The sequence below is a fragment of the Miscanthus floridulus genome, chromosome 6 (genome assembly GCF_019320115.1).
Source record: "Miscanthus floridulus cultivar M001 chromosome 6, ASM1932011v1, whole genome shotgun sequence".
Classification (NCBI taxonomy): Eukaryota; Viridiplantae; Streptophyta; class Magnoliopsida; order Poales; family Poaceae; genus Miscanthus; species Miscanthus floridulus.
In genome coordinates, this window is record NC_089585.1 from 34,182,556 (window position 1) to 34,205,551 (window position 22,996).

General features: G+C 42.8%; 1 pseudogene; it reads right to left on the reverse strand.

Moving 5' to 3' along the window:
• Positions 1-6,642: 6,642 nt before the first annotated feature.
• On the reverse strand, positions 6,643-13,094 carry LOC136455910 (vacuolar lysine transporter YPQ1-like; annotated as a pseudogene).
• Between the last annotated feature and the right edge of the window lie 9,902 nt (positions 13,095-22,996).

The window sequence follows — 22,996 nt, forward strand, 5'->3', positions numbered from 1 at the left end:
CTAAGGGCAGGCTAGGCCTGAACGTCCTAGCATCTGGTGTTCCAAATTGTGCGGCGTGATACGGACCCATAAAATGTGTACCTGAGTTGTACCAAAGGTGACCTAAGGCTATCGTGGCTGGTAGACCTGAGTTTGTGTTAGGAATAAATTCCTAGCTGGTTGAAATTGATTCGAATTGTCGTCTCTCCCGGATAGTGAGAAACTTGGCTAGTCCCAACATTGTAGTAACTGTGTTATGAAACATGATGGTTCGAATGAATATGGAATTACAATACCTGCTATGGTTACTATTGTATGCTTCTAAATGATATACCACATGTTTGGCACAGGATAGTTGCTAATCTAGAAATGGATAGTTATAATTAATTTGATAAAGGCATCATAATGGTCCAACTACGTTAATTGCTTTTATGCAAAATATTGCCAATCTACGTCCACTTATACAGCCTTGCATAATCCTTGGAGTCATTTTATTTCTAGTTCATGACGGATAAGTCTAGCTGAGTACCTTCTCATACTCAGGGTTTTATTTCCCATTATTGCAGATGGCACTGTGTATCACGGTTATTGCAAGAGTTGCTTCTATCCCACTGTAGATGAGGAGTAAGCCTTGGGCAGGCTTCTTTATTAATCCCCATCTTTGCTTTTGTGGACCGTGATCCTACTTGGCACTGTATCAAACTATGTTGGAAACTTTATTTTTGAACTTAATTGCTTCCACTTTATCTATCAAACTCGGTTTGTAATAACTTTTATTCGTACTCTGATGATGAAATATATCTGTGAACTTTATGTAATATGTGGTATGTATGTTGAATCCTGTACGATCTTGGTTGTTGTAAATCGTTTATCGAGACCCGTTGTGGTACTCGACGGACTATCGGGTTTATATGGGTTCAAGTATGATAGTGCGACCGCTTGCGGGCTGCCATTATACTTGTACTCTTATAAATTGGTCGGTTCTATGATAGATGTGATGAGTTATTGACATGCCATATGACACATAGATCACATGTTCCATCTGGGTAGAGACATGCATTGTTGACCCTGTCGTAACACGATGTTTGAGCGTCGCATTGGTTCAAACACAAGGACATCTAATAAAGATGGTGATTGCATGGCTAAAGACCAAGTGGTTGTTAACACGCCCTTGCCTCAATCAGCCATGACCAACAACAATAAATATTGATGTCTCATTATCCCATTTAGGTGACCTATATACCATATTATTCCTAACCAATCCTTGGTCATTCCGTGATTAACAAAAAATGTAGGACCCAACATTCAAGCTACATTAGCCACACTGACAATACCATTGTTTGATGATTATGAATGCATGGCTGAAGACCGAGTGGATGTTAACACACCCTTGCCTCAATCAGTCCTGACCAACAATGGTAAATACTAATGCCTCATGACCCTATTTAGGTGACCTATATTATATACCATATTATACCTAACTCAACCATGGTCATTACATGATTATCAGAAAGGATAGGACCTAGCCCTCAGCCTGCATCAGATGCACCGATGACACCACTATTTGATGACAGTGGTAATTTACACTATTTTGTAACATTCTATAAACTATTTGAACTCCTTTGTTTATTTTTACTCGTAGTTCTACTAACTCACGTATCTTTGACGGCCATAGATGATGATGAGGGAGATATATTTGAAGATGATGATGAAGAGGATGAGGGATATCTATTTGCTGGGTAAGGTATTTGTATGAAAGACCGAATATAAATCAAATCTTCCACTACTTTATCTAAACTATTATAGCTTAAATGTTATTTCAGAAGAGAAAGATGATGATGATGTCCAAGACAATGACCTTGAGGAAGACACAACTTCTGTCCTTGAAGTACCTGATCGATATGATGAGGTGTATAGTAACATGCCTATAGATACCCATATGTTAAAACATGTTGCAAATTGCGAGCACTGTGATGCGAAAAGGTTTGAGCATGAACCACGTGGGTTATGTTGTCGCAATGGAAAGGTCAAGCTCAATGAACTGAACATACCTAATGAGCTTATGAGGCTTTGGTCAAGTAATGACGCAGATACTAGGCACTTTTGTAACAACATTAGGTTTTTCAATGGTCATTTCTCTTTCACTTCTCTATATTGTCACCTCGATAGCGCTACTGCAAGCTAGAAGAACAATGACATATACACCTTTCGTGCACATGGCCAGATCTATCACAACATAAGGTCATTTGGTAGAGAAGAGGGTAAGGAGCCAAGACATCTTGAGCTTTACTTCTACGATGATGATCCAAGCCTTGAGCACCACTATCGACGATGTCGTTAAGAGAAGTGCCAAAAAGACAAGGAAGTCATTAAGAGGCTTGTGGCCATCCTTCTTGACAACCCATACTCACAACATCTTAGAGTGTGGGTCAGGCTCACCACCTCGAGGACTATCATATCACACTAAACCTTGACTAGAGGCTAGACCAGAGAACATACAATGTACCGTCAACTTCAGAGGTGGCTGCTATTTGGATCGAGGGAAGCAAACTCTTTGGTCAGTTCCAGAATAGTGTTGTCCTGCATGGGAAAGATAGAAGCAGACACTGTCATCCGCTCATATCATGGATGTTACAATGCTCTTTCGTACCCTCTATTCTTCCCTAAGGGTGAGCTTGGGTGGCACATGGATATTCCAAAGAAAGGAGTTAGTATGGAAGAAGTCATCGAGTATCGTGCCCTATAGAAGGCTCGTAGTGGGTCAGAAGAAGAAATAGGTTTGTTATTCTTCTTATTTAAATACTTCGCATGCATGTACCTTAGTGGTTATTCTACAAACAACTCTAATTCATGGCTATTTTTTGTAGACTCCCCTGGTAGACTATGTGTGTCTATGCGTGACTACTACTGCTACAAGTTTTAGATGCGTCTAGGAATATTTAACCCCATACTGTATGGCAAGCGTCTATTCTAGCAGTTTGCAGTCGACACGTACATCAAGATCGAGAGTTCTCGATTAGATTATATACGCAACCATCAAGATGATATTAGGGCCGACCTCTACCAAGGATTGGTTGATAGCCTACATGCCGATGAAGGTAGAGCAGAAGCTGTTGGAAAATGAACAGTGATGCCTTCATCATTTATTGGAGGCCCACGTGACATGAGGCGTCGCTACATGGACGACATGGCTTTGGTATGGAGGTTTGGTAAACCGGACATCTTCCTGACTATGACATGTAACCCAAACTAGGATGAGATCAAACATGAACTCTACCCTGGCCAAACACCATAGGATCATCCAGATCTTGTTGTTTGGGTCTTTAGAGCAAAACTACAAGAGCTGAAGGATAGACTACTAAAAAGGGATATCCTTGGAAAGGTACGAGCACATGTTTATGTTGTGGAGTTCTAGAAGAGGGGTCTATCGCATGCACATTTTTTTACTAATCATGGATAGGAAGTACAAGATCATGTGTCCAGAGCAGTATGATCGCCTCATCTCGGCTGAGCTCCCGAACAAGAAGAAGTACCCAGTCTTGTACAAGATGGTTACCAAACATATGATGCATGGCCCTTGCGGACTACTTAATCATGATTGTCCATGCACAAAGGGTCATGATTCCTACAAGAACTATTACCCTAGACCTTTCTACGATGTCACAGTACAAGGCAAGGATCCATATCTAGTTTATAGACAGCGTGAAGATGGCCGAAAAGAAAAAGTTTGCGGACACGAGCTTGACAACAGATGGGTCGTGCCTTACAACCCGTATCTCCTCCGTCTATTCAACTACCACATCAATGTTGAGGCATGTGGGAGCATCAAGGCAGTCAAGTATCTGTTTAAGTACATTTACAAGGGTCATGACCAGGGCGTCTGTGGTCATGAGAGAGGCTGACAAGGAGGATAGTGAAGGGAATGTTGACGAGATCAAGCAGTGTAGAGATGCTAGATAGGTAACCCCTAGAAGCCTTGTGGAGGATATACGGGTTTGATTTGAGTGATAGGTACCCTTCTATTTTGTCCTTATAGCTACATCTTCCAGACATGCACATGGTGTCATTTCATCAGGCACCAGGGGATTCGACAAGTGCTTGATTGTCTAGGTGCTGACAAGTCAATGCTTACAACGTACTTCAAGAAGAACAGGATAGATGAAACAGCTCGAGGTATATTGTATTGGGACTTTCCTAAGTTCTATACGTGGCAAGCACAGGGCGATGTTTGGCAAAATAGGGTACATCGTGATACATTATGATAGATTGGAAGAATCGTGTCTGCCAATCCAGCCGAGGGGGAGCGTTACTATCCTACTGGTTCTCCTGAACCACGTGACAGGTGCAACCTCGTTTGAGTGTCTAAGGACTGGTGGATGGCAAAATCCTACCGACCTTCCATGAAGCTGCAGAAAGAAGGGGCTTAATCGAAGAGGACAACACTGCTAAACGAGAGTCTCACTGAGGCAACCGGGTGGATGATGCCATATGCGCTGTGAAGGCTCTTTGCAACAATATTGGTATTTTGTGAGCCCAGTGATGTGTTTGGACTATGGGAGAAACACAAGGAGGCAATGTCGGAGGACTACAGGCGCAATAATCAATCCACCTTCATGGTGGAGCAGATGGTCCTCATGGATATTTCGAAAATTGCTACAATCAATGCAAAAGGATATAAAGATGTACCCACTTCCTGATATCGACGACACATATGATGCCTCTCGTGATATTCCTAGAGAGATTTTTGAGGAGGCTAGCATTGAGGCTAACGAGGATGATGTGGCTCTGTCAGACACCCATAACAAGGAGTAGTGGGCTGCATACGATGAGATCATGTCCTCGATTAATACCGAGGACGGGGGTCTCTTCTTTATGGATGGTCCTAGGCGGGACCGGAAAGACTTATTTGTACAGAGCACTTCTCGCTACTATACGCAGTCAGAAAAAGATTGCAGTGGCAACAGCTACATCTGGTGTTGCGGCCTCAATAATGCATGGTGGTAGAACCGCCCACTCGCGCTTCAAGATTCCCCTCATCCTCGATAATGGGGCTTTTTGCACCTTCACGAAATAGAGTGGTACTGCCAAGCTGCTTCAGGCCACATCCCTTATTATTTGGGACGAGGTGACAATGATAAAGAGGCAAGGTGTTGAGGCACTAGACAACAGCCTTCGTGATATAATGGACTGACCAGAGTTGTCGTTTGGGGGGAAGACCGTGGTGTTCGGTGGAGATTTCAGACAGGTTTTTCCCGTTGTTCAGAGAGGGTCAAGGGCTCAGGTAGTTGGTGCCTCGCTGCAGATGTTATACCTTTGGGATTCTATGCGGCATCTAAAACTGGTGCGCAATATGAGGGCAAAGAGCGACCCATGGTTTGCAGAATACTTGTTGCGCGTCGGTGGAGGTTCTGAGGAGGCGACTGTTGATGATGAAATCCGTCTTCCTCATGATATATGTGTTCCGCACACTAGGGAAGATAGTGATCTTGATACTCTAATTGATTGCATATTCCCTAACCTCAATGCAAATATGTCAAGCAAAGATTATATCACCTCTCGAGCGATATTATCTATGCGGAACGAATGGGTTGATATGATTAATATGAAGATGATAGGTCGTTTCCACGGGGATGAGATGGTGTGCCATAGCTTTGACTGTGCGGTGGACAATCCGCACAACTACTACCCTAAGGAATTCCTTAACACTTTGACACCTAATGGTCTACCTCCACATGTGTTGAAGCTGGAGATTGGTTGTCCGATCATATTGCTTAGGAACATTGACCCTGCGAACGAACTTTGTAATGGTACCAGGCTTATCATACGGGGGTTCCAAAAGAATACCATAGACGTAGAAATTGTATTGGGACAGCACGCTGGAAAAGCAGGTTTTTTCTACCTCGAATACCCTTATGTCCGTCGGACGATGAGATGTTCCCTTTCCAATTTAAGCGAAAGCAGTTCCCTATTCGGCTCAGCTTCGCAATGACTGTTAACAAGGCACAGATGCAGACTATCCCTAACGTCGGGGTATACTTGCCAGGAACCAGTGTTCTCGCATGGCCAATTGTATGTGGCGCTATCAAGAGCTACAGCAAGATCGAACATTAGGATCTTGGCTGTGCCGGCTGCTAAGAATGACGTGAACAAGAAAAAAGGGAAAGGAAAGGGAAAGAAGAGACCGACAAAGGATATATTCACAAAGAATATTGTATATAAAGATGTTCTAACTCTATAAAAGAGGTAATGCATTACACGTCGATACATATTTTTTCAAGATATATCAATAGTACTTTAACTTTAAAAATTAACAAACAACTTATGTGCAGGATACTTCTAACTACAACTTCAACTATCTGTATGCCTCAGCTGCAAGAAGTTAAATGTCGTATCTTGGACTTGAAAATCTTCTGGATTATCTTTGATTGGTGACCAGCTGCAGCTTGGTGTTCGTGCAAAGCACGTTCTCTTGGTCGAAACATTGAGAGATTAGATTCTTAATTGTATAATATATTGTAAAACACAAATTTGTTATGATTAAGGTGAATGCTCGTGTATTGCAACTTATAAAACATCACGACTGCAGTATCTATTTTAGATACAGTATAACACGCGCTCATACATATGTTATCGTGATATTATGTGTACCCATTGCAACGCACGGGCATTTAACTAGTATGATATAGATAAATATAATACAAGACATTTTGATACAAGACAAATAAGTGCACAAGCCTCTCCACAAGACATGACGCCGTGAGAACTGCCCTCCAAGCAGCAAGCCAGCAACCAGTGAAATGACGCTCCAAATCTGTCCTGAGTGTGTGGTGTCTTCAGGTAACAATGATGCTGCTACCCAGAGACCGTTGTATGAGGTACCCATTTCAGCTTCAGTTCTGCTGAATATGCATAGGTTCTATCTCCGTACATCAGTCTGTCACGACACTCAAGATTTACACTCTACTCAGACTGCCAATTCTGTACATAAAGGATTCCCATCAAGCAAGAACTACAATGTAGCATAATAAATGTTCATAATACGAGAACCACACCTTTGGACCGAAGAAGAGACAATCTCTATCAGTTAAACTTTATCTGCATCGTCGTGCTCATCAGAAGGCTCCCTTTGCTTCCGATAACGGAAATAAAGAAACTGAAGAATAATCTGTGCAACTTGGTTAAGGGGTTGTCCAGTAATGGTAAATTAGAAATATAACTATTCCAAATATTTTATGCAGTGTAGCATATAGGCTAACAGGTTCACATAAAACCAACATCGTTGCCTGCATGAGAGTCCATTTTTCGTGAACATGAATGCAAACGAAAATGACTATTTATTCTGTATCAGTGATACTCACTTCGTCCATCAATTTAGTGTGTATTTTAAAAAAAGGAAGCTTTTAAAGATATGGTTTCTCTTACATTTTATTATCAATTGCCACAAAATCAACGGCATCTAAAAAAATCTTGATCAATGGGAGAGACGTCCCCTTGACTATAGTCTTAAAGAATCTGCCCACCAAACCTTCGCTGTTTCAACCAGGGAGGTGGGCACACAACCATGCAGCACCAGAGATCGAACTCTGGTAGGAAATCAACGGCATCTTAAATGTGATTTGAATATGAATCAATTAATGCTGTACGCTAACTATGCATATAGTTTGACTAATTATTGGTCAAAGTTTGTAATATCTAACTTTTCTGAAACAAAATATACCTTACATGGATTGACCTCAACCAAAAGGAATAAGGGATAGCATTAAAAAAAAAGGAATCAGGGATTAAGCATGCCATTGACAAGTATAAAGGATTGGCTACTGTGTACTCAGTACTCACCTAAGGGCCTGTCCTTTTCTGTAACTAATATTATTCTCAAACATTTGTTTTATACTCAGACAAATATTAGAATGAAGAAACTTATTGTGCTCAAAGAAGAAAAGGTAAGGATACAAAAGAATCCAGCAAAACACATCCTCCAGCATCTACAAGCCACGGGAGATTTGGTCTAAGTTTCGACCAGTCCATGCTATTTACAAGTATACTGCATTTAAAAGGAAGGAATGAGAGAACAGTAATGTATGCACTAGGTTTCAAGATTACACAAGAGAAGATGACGTGCTTATTCACTCGAGATTAAAATTCAAATGACATGTGAGAACAGGATAACTTGTGCAAACTACATAACACAATAAGAAGCTAATGTCTCACAAAATTACTTTGACAGAATGGCATACAGAGCTTTTTCTAAAAAGATAACAGATGCAACTAAGTTAAGAAAATTATTCTATAGAAATTGTACCGTGTAGCTTGGAAAGATACTACTGGAAAACAAAAAATTAAACCTATGGAACTTGGGTTCATTGATTACCTTCCTACATATGTTGAATTTCCCACTAAAGCAAAGGTAAACATTAATGGATTCAGCCCCTGAATAAAATTATAAATCACATTAATTAGCCATGTAACAGGGAAAAACATTCCAAACAGAGGATAGCAGATACAATTGGATATTTGAAAGAAACAAAATGTTCAGAAAATTAGCTCTTATTCAAATGGTAGGTGAAGTAGGTGGCTATTAGTACAGTTCACTCTTACTAGGTGATATCAATAAAACATGAGAGAGGCTTCTGATTTTGACTCGATTTGAGACGCTGAGTGAACATCAATCAGGAGTACTAACCTGACATCTTCCGCCTCTACTGTTACATTGGGCTATTAAACTAATGTCTCTTTGTATTTTGTTACAAATACATTATCTTCTATGAACTGCAAACCAAAATGCCAACGGCCTCGAGGTAAATGTGACTACTTTAGAATGACTAGTTTTCTTTGTTTTCTGGATGAATTTGTATGCTCTTTGTTAAAAACTGCCTATTTAATTACTTTATTAAATAGTGAATAATTACAAACAAATAAGAAAAAGTGGAGGTGTTTGTAAAAACAAATAAGAGAATATCTATGGAGATGAATGCAGACTTGCCTCAGCGTGGCCTCTTTGCATCTGCAGGGTAGTAAAGAAAGTTCAGAAGTCAGAACATACTATGAGGTATTATGTTATTATTTATATATACAGAGAATCTCTTAACTAAAACAGCTATATATAAGTAATGGAAAAGCTTTTCATTGAGGAGATGTATGGTAAAAATACGAATTGACTGGCTATGATGTCCTGGTACTAAGATTATTGCTGCTATGTGGTAACCCAGTATTGTAGTACGGAATGCATTTCAGAGAAATCACGAAAAGTAAATGTTTGATTGTTTGTGAAATCTCACATTTAACAAAATCTGGGGAAGCCGCCCACCCATATAAATTATTGTCATAGCCCAACCAAGAAAGATTCCAATTTCACTTCCACTGCCATGGCTGAGAGATGAATTTCCATGATCATCCTATGGAATAAAAACAAATTAATTAAGATGATGCTAATCACCATTGAAGTTACAGTAAAATTTATACCGGATAATTTAATTCATGTGAATTTATCTAGAAGCCATGTTCTGTGTCAGCATTCAGCAACTCAGCACACAGGCCTGAAAACTGGAGAGCAACTGTAAGCTTACCACAAACAGTAGAAGCCTTCTTCCAACTGTTATGACAGTTCCGCTTGGCATTTCCCTATGTGTGTTTCCAACCAAAATGTGCAAGAGACACATACCCAATAGAAGACCCATCCATGGTGCCTGAAACATTAATGAACACTTATGTAGTTCCAAACCTCAGGACATAACATAGCAAGTTGATTGCAGTTAACTTACCACTGAGAGGGCATTTTTTGTTACAGTAGATGGTGCAGAATGTGCTGGAGCGATCTCACCAACTAAAGATCCCCTTTGATCATTCGTTTGTGGAGGAGTCCTTGATGATTGACGATTACTGCCCAACCATGTACCAGCAGTTGGCACTGGACTACTGGACAAGGATCTTGCTGATCTGTACAATCAACTACAAACTTAAAATTTCTGAATCTGTATCTGACTATTTGTTAGCATATATTACATAGTATTGATAGCAGAGCCATCCAGCAGTTATTAAGAGCATACTTCTTAACTTATCAGGTCCATACAAATAAAGAAAAAAAATAGCATCTAACATTTGTTTGAATAGATGGTGCCATGGTGGACAATAGCTTTTATGAAGGAAAGAAATATGGGGAAACATTAAGCAGCTCAAGAACATTACATGTAGTAGTAGTCGGTGCTGGGGCTGCTTCCATGGCCTTGGTCGACAAATTTCGTATTAACAGGAATAGGTGAGCTTGGAATAAGGACTGTAGCATCTGACTCTTTGTTGTTTCTGGATGCCGCACCGTCCTTGGCGCCCAAAAGTTTTTCGTGTAATGAAGCATCCCCATGGTGATGCTTTTGAGGCTGAAAACCACAGGGTGTCCCAAAAAGAGAGGCGATAATATATTTAGAATACAGTAAAAGTTGAACTTTCATGACAATATCAAGTCAGCATCCCCTAAATTGAATAAATCTTCACATATCGAATCAAGGATAATCCAATAAGACAACAAAGAGCACATGAAGAACACTGATTACTAAGCTATGGGGTGCGAGAATTTATGAATGCACAAATACAAGCCAGATATGGTTGCCATATCACAGTTGTTAACAGAGTGCTACATCAATTTCCTAATACCCAGAACAAATTTCATAAAGAAAAGGATGCCAAAATGATTATCTACATGACTAGGAGTAACCACCTTGCTAGCTGCCACGGATTTTTTTACTTTAAGACGATGGTAGATGTGGCTATAGTATAGCGTCTGCCCAGTAAGAATCACAGTTGTGATGGTATATAGCTGCATTGCAAAAGCTAAGTTCGATCATTACGCTGCAGGAATCAAAATAATGTAAGAGAAACTTGGTATAATGCCTTACCAACGCCATGTAGAACTGAGTTGGCAGCTGCAATATGAACAAAATGAAAATATTACATTTGGCATTTCATAAAAAAAAAGAGGAAATTCTCATGTAATCTCATGAAGAAAAAAAGGTTAATATATCAATGCGCACTAGAGCGATTTAATGGCAAGCACATCTTCTACAGATGCCACTTCATTACAAATATTAATACAGATCTATTTGGAATTTGTCAATTTCAGATATATAATTGGAACTCCTGTAACTGTCCATATTCTGCAGTGCCATAGCGTTGTCGGTTTATGAATAATTGCAAATGTACTATAGAAGCTAATAATGCTGGTTTAGGCATTGATAGGATAGTGCAGGCTGGCAGAAACAGGTGGAGTAATATCCATATTTCTTAATGACAACACCTCATTACACTGTACAAAATAAATGCTATTACTTTCGTTGAGAAGTTGGTATTCAATCAGCCACAAAACCATTTATTCATTAGATCAAATACAGAACTGTCAATGTCCTACAATGTCCAAATGTCAAGTTACTGCTGAAGATGGCTCAGGAAAAAAGTACAAGTAATGGATCTTACAGTAGCAGGTTCGAGGAAGCAGCCAACAAGGTTAAACAAATCCCTGCATAATCATAGAAGCATAACATGGAATTATACAGGGTTCCACACTTAACATCAAGGTACAAGTACAATTATTGAGACGTAAGCATTCAAGGAGCAGAAGGCATGTGAAATAATATAATATAATCGCATCCAATTCCAAGGAGCAGAAGACATCTGAAATAACATACCCAACAATCCAGGTCATAAGGAAGGCGACAGAGAGTCCTTCTGTTGACTTCTGTCTGTAATTTGTTATTATCTGTGGCACCTCAGCGAGGCCCCAGCTTATGACACTGATTAGCCCAAGTGCCAGGGCAGCACCTTCCTTCTGGCTGCACAAGCAGTACTTCAAGTAGATTCGGGCCCATTCTGCGCAGTGCCGGGTCGCTGGGCAGCTTGCAGGAGGTGTTCGACCGAAAACACCCATACCTGCTCCAGACCTGAGGCATAAATTGCAGGAAAAAAAATTTGGAATGTGAACATATGGTCGTCAATTTGATCTTTATGAAGCATTATCATGCTCTGCTCTCTGCACATGAAACAACTTGAGTAAAATTTGCATTACTGAACCAACAATGAAACAAACTGCTCAAATTTTTTTTTTTTGAAGAATTCAACTGCTCAAATTATTGACCGACGTACTCAACTGAACTAAATAATAAATGGGATCAAAACAGAATATACGGGTGGTCACGAATCTCTCACGTTTTTCCCGGGACAACTCCACAATCCGCGTAAAGACACAACTACAGCTAACGTGGTAATCAGGGGTAAAAAGGCGACGAGTCTACCCCAAATCAAATCCACGGCGTCTGCAAGGATGCAGATGCACCAACACACTGACACATTTTGAATTTTAATCCTCCACGTCCTGTATATTAAGAGTTAAGCAGCCTAGATACCCGACAATTATTCTTCATTCCACGTAAACCAGCCACACACACGTGAACAATGGGGAACAAAAATTCAAACTTCCTTGGCCTCCCCTCTCCAGCTCTCCTCTGGTTCCGAATCGACTCTGGCAACGAAGGAAAGCAGGAGCACACATGAACCAACTGGATTATCGAAAAGAACTAAAATGCACAGGTCGCGTCCCAGCCCCAGATTCGAGGGTTTTGAACAAACCGTAGGGGACGCCGGGACGGCCTAGCGTCATCGACTCGACGACTCATCGTCTCTGCTAAAGAAAGAAAAGAAAAACAAGAAGGATTCAAACTGAGCGCACCAACCCGGGCTTAACCTGTCAGAGAGTCATCGTCAAGAAGAACACGGCCGAAAAATCGAACGCGCAGGCACACTCCCGGTCACGGTAGCACCGACGGCGCGGCGAAGCAAAGCAATGGACGAGAATTTGGCAAGCGGGAGGTGCGAACAGGGACGAGCGAGGAGGCACGACGTACCGGGACGAGGAGGCGGGGCAGGGGAGGTGCGAGGAGCTGGTGCCAGAGCGGCTCTTCCTTCTCCGAAGACGGGAGTGGGAGCTGGGGACAAGACGACGGGAAGGCGGGTGTGTGTGGGAAGCGCGGAATCGAAGCCGTGACGGGGAGGAGGGAGGGGCGGTCGAAGCGATCTTTATTGCCAGCCGCGCCCTTCCCTCTCGCGAGGCCGAGGCCCATCTCTTTCGGCGGGTTGCGCCGCGTGGCTGCCCGCGGCTGGTGCTGGCGCGTTGCCCTGGGCCGGGGCCCCTCGCGCTCGGCCTCGGCTAGTTCGTTTCTGGGTCAGGCTCGAATGGCTCGCCCCGCGCTACGTAATAACCTCTGCCGCTCTGCGCATCGATCGACGCATTTCCGGGTGTGGCGCACGGCTCCGTGCCGACTCTCTGCCAGAACCCATCACAACACAATCACAATTCACAAACCAACGGCCTCTCTGCCAGAACCCATCACAATCACAATTCACAAAACAAAGGCCAGCCAACCGGTTCAATTCGTATTCACCACGATCCCTACGTGTTATTATCGATGAAGGTACCTACTCGTATAAGTCAGTTTAATTTCATTTCCAATACCTTAACATAAGCCCTTAAAGAATTCAGGACAAGTACCATACGACCTACACGGTACACGCATAACCCACCCTCTAAACTTTAAATCCTCATAGCAGTGCGCTTTAGTCAAAATTTAGATTACAAACTGCATGTTCAAGATAGGATATTAATAAACCTGGAATGTTGTGTGTTTAGTTGGGACCCCAAATTCAAAAAAAGTGCTACAGTACCCATCACATCAAATCTTGCGATACGTGCATGGAGCATTAAATGTAGACGAAAAAAAACTAATTGCATAGTTTGGTTGGAAATTACGAGACGAACGTTTTGAGCCTAATTAGTCCATGATTAGACACTAATTGCCAAATAAAAACGAAAAGTGCTACAGTAGCCTAAATTCCCAAATTCACCCAACTAAACACACTCCATGTATCCCATATCCATATGACTTATGCCTACCTTAGATTGACTAAAATAAAGTTGACTGCTAAAAAAAAGCTCTACCTGATCCAAATGGTCTAGTTTATGGTCTATTTTGAACTATTCAAACACCTATCTTATAAAAAGTTGTTAGCTGGCTCTCTGTAGCTATTTTATAGATTATAAAAAGTTTAGTTTAGATTAACGGGGCCTTAGAGCAACATGCATCTCCAAGATGAATTTAAAAGCATGACGTGATGGCTCTTCAAGCTACAAATTGACTTAGGTTTTTATGCAACAAGCTATATGTTAGTACGTTACAACATACGAATATATTTGCTAATAGATTTAAAATAATGTGGGGTACAAAATGTAAATGGATGTATATCACTCATCACTCATATACGTTCTAAAACTAATAAGTTTACAAAATCACTATACATTTTTAGCATTTTATTTATAGAAATAAAATGGTTTTGTAAATCTCGTCCAAGTGTTCTACGCTCTTATTTGGCAAAGCTTTAGCTCAAAAAAAACTTTTGGCCTAGAGCTGTGGATATTATCTTTTTGTTGAAGCTTTATCAGTTTCAGACAAATTAGTATATTAGATAAAATGAGTAAATGACATCAATGTCATTTATTAATATTGTGTTCCTTTTTAAACAATATTGTCGTCAAGAGAAAATTTACGATGGTTGGAAAAAAGGATGAGCTATCCATTTGACGAAGAGCGGATGGTAAAAAATAGGAGGTACTAATGTAAAAGCACCTAGAGGTACTAAATAGATGGAGATAGTACTAAAAATAGGTAGGGTAAGTACTAAAATATATGGGGCCATGATTATTTATATATTTTTAAATTTTTTTAGTATGTGGGGCCAGGATTATTTATATATTTTTAATTTTTTCGGTTATGGGTAAATTGGTAATTCTAGCATCTTCGTCGAAGGACAAAGATGGATCTTGTCGCAGCGGAGGGCCTGTTGCGCGCCGAACCGTTGCGGCGCGAAGAGCTCCATGGAGCACACCTTGCGCAGGGCGCGCCACAGGGGGCTCTCGGCGGGAGCCAGCCCATGGAGTGCTCGTAGTGCACGCACGCTCGGGCGCCGTCCGGGACGGAGCGCGTGGAGAAGGCGGCGTCGTGGCGCTGGAGGACGTCGCGCGCGGCTTCCGCAGAGGATGCGACGACCGTGGTGACCGCCCCCGAGGCGCAGCTCCATGAGCGGGCCGTGGTGCGCTGCGAGTGCACGAGGGAGCGGTGTGGGCGGGCGCCGAGGTCGAGAAGGTTGCCGACGAGAGGCAGCGGGCGGGGACCACGGGAAGGTTGTGGCGGCTGCCGGCGAAGAAGAAGCGGAGGTACAGGGAAGAGACGATGAGGATGGCACATAGCGTGTAGGTGGAAGAGCTCCATGGTGACCTACGGAGCTGAGCTCCGTGGCACGTGTGCATTACTATGCGACATGGTCTTGTTTAGAGACCGCCTTTCGACACCGCCTCGCCTTCGTCCTCGAGGAGTACTCCAGGGACGCCGTTGCGTGCCTCGTCGCCGACACACACCTGCTGCCGGGAGCTGTGGAGGGCCTCCCCGGGACCTCGCCGTGCCGGTGTTCGACGTCGGCCCACTCCACAAGCTGTCCCCCGCCGCCAGCGACAGCAATCTGCTGCTCCCGGACCGGAGCTGCCTGGAGGGGCTGGACGCGTGGCCGCCAGAGTCGGTGCTGTACGTGAGCTTCGGCAGCTTGGCCTGCATGAGCCCGCGGGACCTGGTGGGCGGCGACCTCGAGAGGGGCCGCGTCGAGGAGGCGATCCGCCGGCTCATGACCGACGAGGAAGGCGCCGAGATGAGGGCGAGAGCCGGCGAGCTGAGGAAGGCGGCCGCGGAGTGCACCGGCGAGGGTGGATCGCCTTGCCATTGATAAGCTGTAAAATTCTAGATGCACGGACCTGAATCACGAAAGCATAACCTCACTTACGAAAATACCCTCAATATTACAAATCATATTTAATAAATAATGTTTTTCAATTAGTTAGCTAAATAATAGAAAAAATGAAAGTACCTGAGGTACCAAGGTACTTTTACAACCATTGTAAAAGTGTGATCAATGCTAATTGTCCCGAGGCCAAAGAACATCTTAATTGGTCCTGTTCGTTTATCTTATAATCCGTACTTTTCAGCTTATTTTTTCAACCAGAACAGTGTTTTTCTCTCACAATAAATCAGCCGAGACAATGTTTTTGCTTGTTTTTTCAGCGAAGCGAACAAAGTCATTGTTTATCATCTATCCTAAAATCAGGGAGGGGTTAAATAGTATCGGATGGACGTGAGCCCACTCGAGTATGACTTAATAATGAGTAAGTGGTGCGTAAATACAATGCATGAATAACAGGAACAGGGTAGAGAAAACTAGAAATTGAATTATTTTGGGATAATCTTTTTAGGTACACGTCAGAGTACAGACAGCCAAGACAGCAGAGCGCCCTAACGCCACCTTTGATTACCCAAAAGAAAGGCAAATAATTTTAATATCTCCAGATTGCAACTTGAATTGTCGTGGTGTCAACTCTGATTCTCACACTAAGTAAATGTAGTGTAAGTTATGGTTCTTAAAAATCAGGTGGCGAAAAATGAACAGATGTTTGAAGCCCTTGAAACATCTCCAGGAAACCTTGGTGTTTATCATAAAATTTAGAAAAAAAAAACATGCTTCAATAGACTCTCTAAATCACTCTTTATATTTTTAGCTTTCCAAAATGACCTTTCTCGATGACTCTAATAAATACTATAAATGGCAGTTACTCAGATTTTTTTTGCATAAAAAATTAGATAAGTTTTGAAGTATTGTGGACAAAGTTGAAAAATCAGTTAAAGACACGAGAGATAAAAAAATTATAGAGCTTCTTGGAGTTGTTATTATTTAGTTATTGTAAACCCCCAAAAGATAGTCATGGCGAGATGAGAGAAGCGGCTCGATCTTGCGAGACGACTGCCCACGGGCATAAACAGATCGAATACCTACGCATACGAGTACGGATGGCTACAACAAACCTTTGATTTGGATTCGATTATAGATATTGTAGATAAGATACGAATGAATATCGATATCATATATATCTAAATATAATAAGTATACAATGCGAATACAAAACCGGCATATTCGAATATGGTACATTTTATTCGAATAACGTCCACAACGTTGCAAAAAGTCGATGCTGAAACTCTCTCATATTCCAGCATCGAGTCATACCATTGTGGGCCATGCTGAGTTGAAAAAAAAGCTAGCACCGAGGCATGTTCTTGCTTCGATGCTGAGAGAGTAAAGAAGTACGTATTTCTTAGCCGGCGTTAATGCTTTCTCATGCACCAGAAACAGTGGATCTGACACAAGTCGACAGCCTGCTTCTCTGCTCGTATACCATCGTGGATTATAAGTTAGAACTAATATTTTTCTCTCACTATCAAACCAGTCAGCGGTAAATAATCTACGATCATTTACGACGAAACATTGCGGTGTTTGGGCATTTTCTCAGCATCCATCTAAGTTTCCCCCTAAAGTTTAGTCCCTATCACATCGGATGTTTCACATATGCATGAGTATTAAATATAGAATAAAAAATAACTAATTACATAGATTGTGACTAATTTACGAGACGAATTTTTTAGCTTAATTAGTTCATGATTTGACAATATAGTGCTACAGTAACATATACTAATGATGGATTAATTACGCTCAAAAAATTCGTCTCGCGGATTACTAAGAACTTTTATAATTTATTTTATTATTACTATTCAAACACTCTCATATAATACTTCGATGTGATACCCAACGTGACACTTAGACTTTATCTCTGGATTTAAACACCACCTGTAAGAGCATTAATTTTTCAACACCGGACACATTGCGGGTAGTTAGGGCGCGTTTAGATTCCAAATTTTTTGGGATTTTGGCTACTGTAGCATCTTCGTTTGTATTTGGCAATTAGTGTCTAATTATGGACTAATTAGGTTTGAAAGTTTCGTATCGCGATTTCTCACCCAACTGTGCAATTAGTTTTTTTTTTTTGTCTATATTTAGTACTCCATGCATATACCAGTAAGATTTGATATGATGGGTATTACGCAAAATTTTTTGGAATCTAACAGACCCTTAACGAAGCCGATCAGAGAATATCTGTACCACACTGACGCCCTTAGCAGCGCGGCGCGAGAGGCCAGGCAAGCATGCGACGGCGGTGCTCACAGTGATGTGATGTGCACGCCTCGCTCGGCGTCGTGCCCCGGCGTCGCAGCGCAGCTGACGAAAACGACGAGCTGTCAAATCGAACGGCACCTGGACTGGGCTTATACCTGCACTGGGCGCGGGTCGGTGCGCTCTCTTGCCGCCCCTCCGCTCATGTAAAAGGTCTATCGTCGAACAACCCCGCTTATCTGCTAAAACCTGATGGCCCACGGGGCACTTTAGACATCTGAAGATGTTCTATGGGCCATCATGTTTTAGCCTATAAGCGCAGCGGTCCGATCCTTTTACATATTCAAACGTAGCGGAGGGGCAGCAAAACCCACACCCTTTGTAGGTATAATAATAATAATAGGCATGGCTCAGAAGTCTAGAAGGATGGAATAGGATGGATGCACAATGGAAGCAGATAGACATTACATCAGTACAGGTCAGTTTGGCAGCATGCCGAGGAAAACAGCAATCCAAATCCAATTATTACTGTTCACTTGGTTTGACTGTGAGAAAAAAATATTATTCTAGTTAAAAATTTACGATTATTTACGACCAAGCGAACTAGGCCACAAATTGCTCCAGGCACCTTGCTCCAGCCGCAGAAAGTTTGTGGCCGTCCACTGTCTGAGCTTAACAAGTGAAAACTGTTCGAGAACTGCAAATTTGCAAAGTAAACTTTGGAATTGGGAGTGAGCGTGACATATTGTACAGGACGGGACGGGGCATGATTTTTTTTCTTGTCTGTAGTGAGCTTAATTAGTGCTGGGATTTGGTCACTTATCAGTCTGTTTGTTTGTTGGTTTCTAGGCCGATAAGTCAGACTAGTGCTAGTTTATTATAAGAGGAAAATATTATTGGCTGGCTGATAAACCTTAGCTAAAATCAACAAACGAACAGACTGAATAAGCAAGCACGTTTATAAAATAAAAGGGGCAGCTGTTGTGAGTCCCGGCCGCCATAACTCGAAAGGGGTGTGCAAATTTTTGAAAAAAAAAAGGAATTCTCGCGTTGTTAGGTCCAAATGTCATCTGACGTTCACTGAACATAACCCGATCAATAATAATGCAGTACCGGTGAACATAATCATGGCCAACGACGAAAATAACACCACCAACGAGCTAATTTCTCGTGTTGGGTGGGAAGGTGTGGAGGAGGTCTGGGAAGGCAGTGGCGTCTTGAATCGTTGGGTTAGTGAGTGAGGGTGTGGAGAAAACGAAACAAGGGGAAAAGTTGAATTAAAGTTTTGTGTAGATTTAATAACGACCCAAAATGCACGTGTGGAAGGAGAGGTAAATGCGAGTACGGCCGTAGACAACCCAGCAGGGTTTGGAAGTGTCAGGTCCAAATTCGTCGTCTGATGTTCACTGAACATAAACGCACTTAGACCTTGTTTAGATTGCAATTTTTTTTCAATCTGGACACTGTAGCACGTTTTGTTTATATTTGACAAACTTTGTCCGATTATGGACTAACTAGGCTCAAAAGATTCGTCTCGTGATTTACAACCAAACTGTGTAATTAGTTATTTTTTTACCTATATTTAATGCTCCATGCATGCGTTCAAAAATTGATGCGATGAAAAGAGAGTGAAAAAACTTAGAATTTAGAGATGATCGGCCTCGATAAAATCGCTGAACACGATCATGGCCCACCACGAAATAGCAACACGGATGGGCTCGTTTGCGGTGCTCTGATGTCCGTGCTGGCGTACGGAGTAGTGGCCAAACACATCACCTTTTCTTTTCTTTTGCCTCCTCGCTTTGGATTGGACCTGCACATTCCGTCACTAGACACTAGAGGCTCTGCTTTAACGCACTGCAATGCGATCTGACGGGGATCAAGCTATGACACTGACAATAACAATCAGGAGGAATCGGAAAAAGAAAAAAGAAAAGGATAGAGATGGATGAATCAGCCGCGAGGGCATGCATATCTGTTGTTGCATCGAGAAGCATCCCCGTTTGGCATGGCACGGCGCTCACCTTTTTCTAGTGTGCGTAGTGCCTAGTGCGTAGTAGGGCTGGAGGATAGATAACATAAAGAAAGCGCGGCTGCTGCTACGGTGTAAAGAAAGGTTTGGTTCAATTTGGTTGGTGCGTTAACCGGCTCTGTTTTCAATAAGAGCATATCCGAGAGTTCTCTATTTTTTTTTCTCCTAAAAACTTATAGTTTGATAACTTCTAAAAAGATTTGGAAAGAAAAAAAAGATCATTTTCAAGAGTTTCTACTAAATGGCATCTAAAAAATTAATTTTGGGGCCCACATGAATTATGTTGCGGCTTTTTTTTCCATGCATCTTTCTCCTCTCACTTCTGGACAGACCCCACGTGTCATAGACAACAACATGCATCTTCCTCCTCTCGACAATAGGCAGGCCGCGCTCGCCCGCTGGGGCTGGCCGTGCCGTGCTCTCCAACCGAGCATGTCCACGCCGCGTCGGCCTAGGAGGCGTGGGGGCAGGAGCTGAGGCGCGTCGTGTGGGTGTCGGCCGGGTTCGCCGGAGGTGGAGGGGCAACGGGGCCGCGGAGGTGAGGCGAGGGCGTGCGGGAGGTTGCAGGCTTCGCCGGAGATGAAGGGGCAGCGCGCCGCGGCGTCCTCTGTGCTGGATCTGCGGCCGCGCCTGCCGCCAGGGCTAGGGCCTGAGTACCGAGCGATTCGCCGCGCTGCGCCGACTATGGCTGCCCGCGCTCGCTGCCCGAGGCTCCCGCGCTCACCGGCAGCGAAGGAGGTGAATGCTCTAGTTTGGTTTTGGTGAATTGATGAAACCCTAAGTGCTAACATAGTTTATCAAGTGGATCATGAGATAGGTAGCACATTCCAAGTGGTGAAGCAAATGAAGATCATAACATGATGATGATGCCATGATGATGATCAAGTGCTTGGACTTGGAAAGAAGAAAGAGAAAAACAAAAAGCTCAAGGCAAAGGTATAAACCATAGAAGCTATTTTATTTTGGTGATCAAGACACTTAGAGAGTGTGATCACATTTAGGTTTGATAGCCGTACTATTAAGAGTGGTGAAACTCGTATCGGAATGCGGTTATCAAAGTGCCACTAGATGCTTTAACTCATTGCATATGCATTTAGGATCTAGTGGAGTGCTAACACCCTTGAAAATGTTTGTGAAAATATGCTAACACATGTGCACAAGGTGATACACTTAGTGGTTGGCACATTTGATCAAGGGTGATGAAGTTTGGGAGCAAGGGTAAGAAACTCCACCGGCAGGAGTGTCCGCCCGTAGAGTGCGGACAGTCCGACGGTGCCACCGATGCCCTAGACAGAAAAGACGGAGGTCATTGGAAGTGGCCGAACGCTGGCCTCGGTTGGACCAACGCGTCCGGTCAGGTGTAGCAGCGAAGACGCTGGCAGTCGGTCAAACGACCGGATGCTAGGTCGCTCTGCGACCGGACGCTAAAGGGCTGCGTCCGGTCGTGTTGTCGGTCAGTGCAGTAAGAAGTCATAGTGTGACCGGACGCTGGCAGGGTCCGGTCAAGCATGACCGGACGTGTCCGGTCGGCAAAAACATGTTTTGGACCCTTACTGTAAACGACCGGACGCTGAGGGTCCAGCGTCCGGTCAGCTCTGTCGGAGCGTCTGATCAACATGTCGACCGTTGAGATCAAACATTCACTATTGAATGCAGGAGACACGTGGTCACCATCGGGAGACCAGACGCTGAGGAGCAGTGTCCGGTCAGTTAGATCGGAGCATCCAGTCAGCCCGTGTTATGCCCAGTGAAGGGGTATAACGATTTTATTTTATAGGGGGCTTCTATTTAAGCCCCATGGCTAGCTGTAGCTCATGACCTTTGGCCATTTTCATTGACATAGCAACCTTGTGAGCTTAGCCAAAGCCCTCCCACTCATCTTCATCATTGATTCATCATCATAGTGAGATTGGAAGTGAATCCAAGTGCATTGCTTGAGTGATTGCATCTAGAGGCACTTGGTGTTTGTGTTTCGCTACGGGATTCGCTTGTTACTCTTGGTGGTTGCCGCCACCTAGACGGCTTAGAGCAGCGAGGATCGTCGAGCGGAGGGTGGTGATTGTCTCCGGCTCTGATCGTAGTGATTGTGAGGGGTTCTTGACCTTTCCCCGGTAGAGAGCCAAAAGGTAATCTAGTAAATTACTCGTGGCTTATGTGATCCTCATCTTGTGTTGGTTGTGCGGCACCCTATTGAGAGTTTGGCGTGTGATGCCAATTAGCACGTAAACCTCCAAGTGAGTGAATCACCACAACGAGGACTAGCTTACCGACAAGCAAGTGAACCTTGGTAAAAAATCATTGTGTTCATCCTTTGATTCCAAGGTGATTGGTCTTCATTGTTATTCATCCTTGTGATTGATTGGTTTCTTCATCTACACGGTGGTATAACCTTCTTGATCACTCTCTTTACTTTACCGCAAACTAGTTGACAAGTTCTTTAGTGTAGCTAGTTATGAGAGCTTGCTTGGTTAGTTGGTGTGGCTCTTTAGTTAGCCTTTGAGAGCACACTAACATAGGGTAGTGTAATAGCTATTGTGTGAATAGACACTATCTAAACTAGAATTATGGTAGGTGGCTTGCATTTTGAGTAGGCTAGCGCAACACTTGCTTCGCCTCATAATTATCTAACCTTTTGTTAAGTCTTGTTGTAGAAATTTTTATTAGGCTATTCACCCCCTCTAGCCATTAGGACCTTTCAAGTGGTATCGGAGGCGAGGTCACTGTTATTTGAGGCTTAACAACCTTCGGTGTTAAAATGGCTCAAATCAACAACACCAAGAAGCCACCCCAATTTGATGGCTCCAACTATCCCTATTGGAAGGCCAAGATGATAACTTATATTAAGTCAATCAATAGGAAGGTTTGGAAGGTGGTAGAAACAAAAATTGAGATTGAAGATCTGAAGAA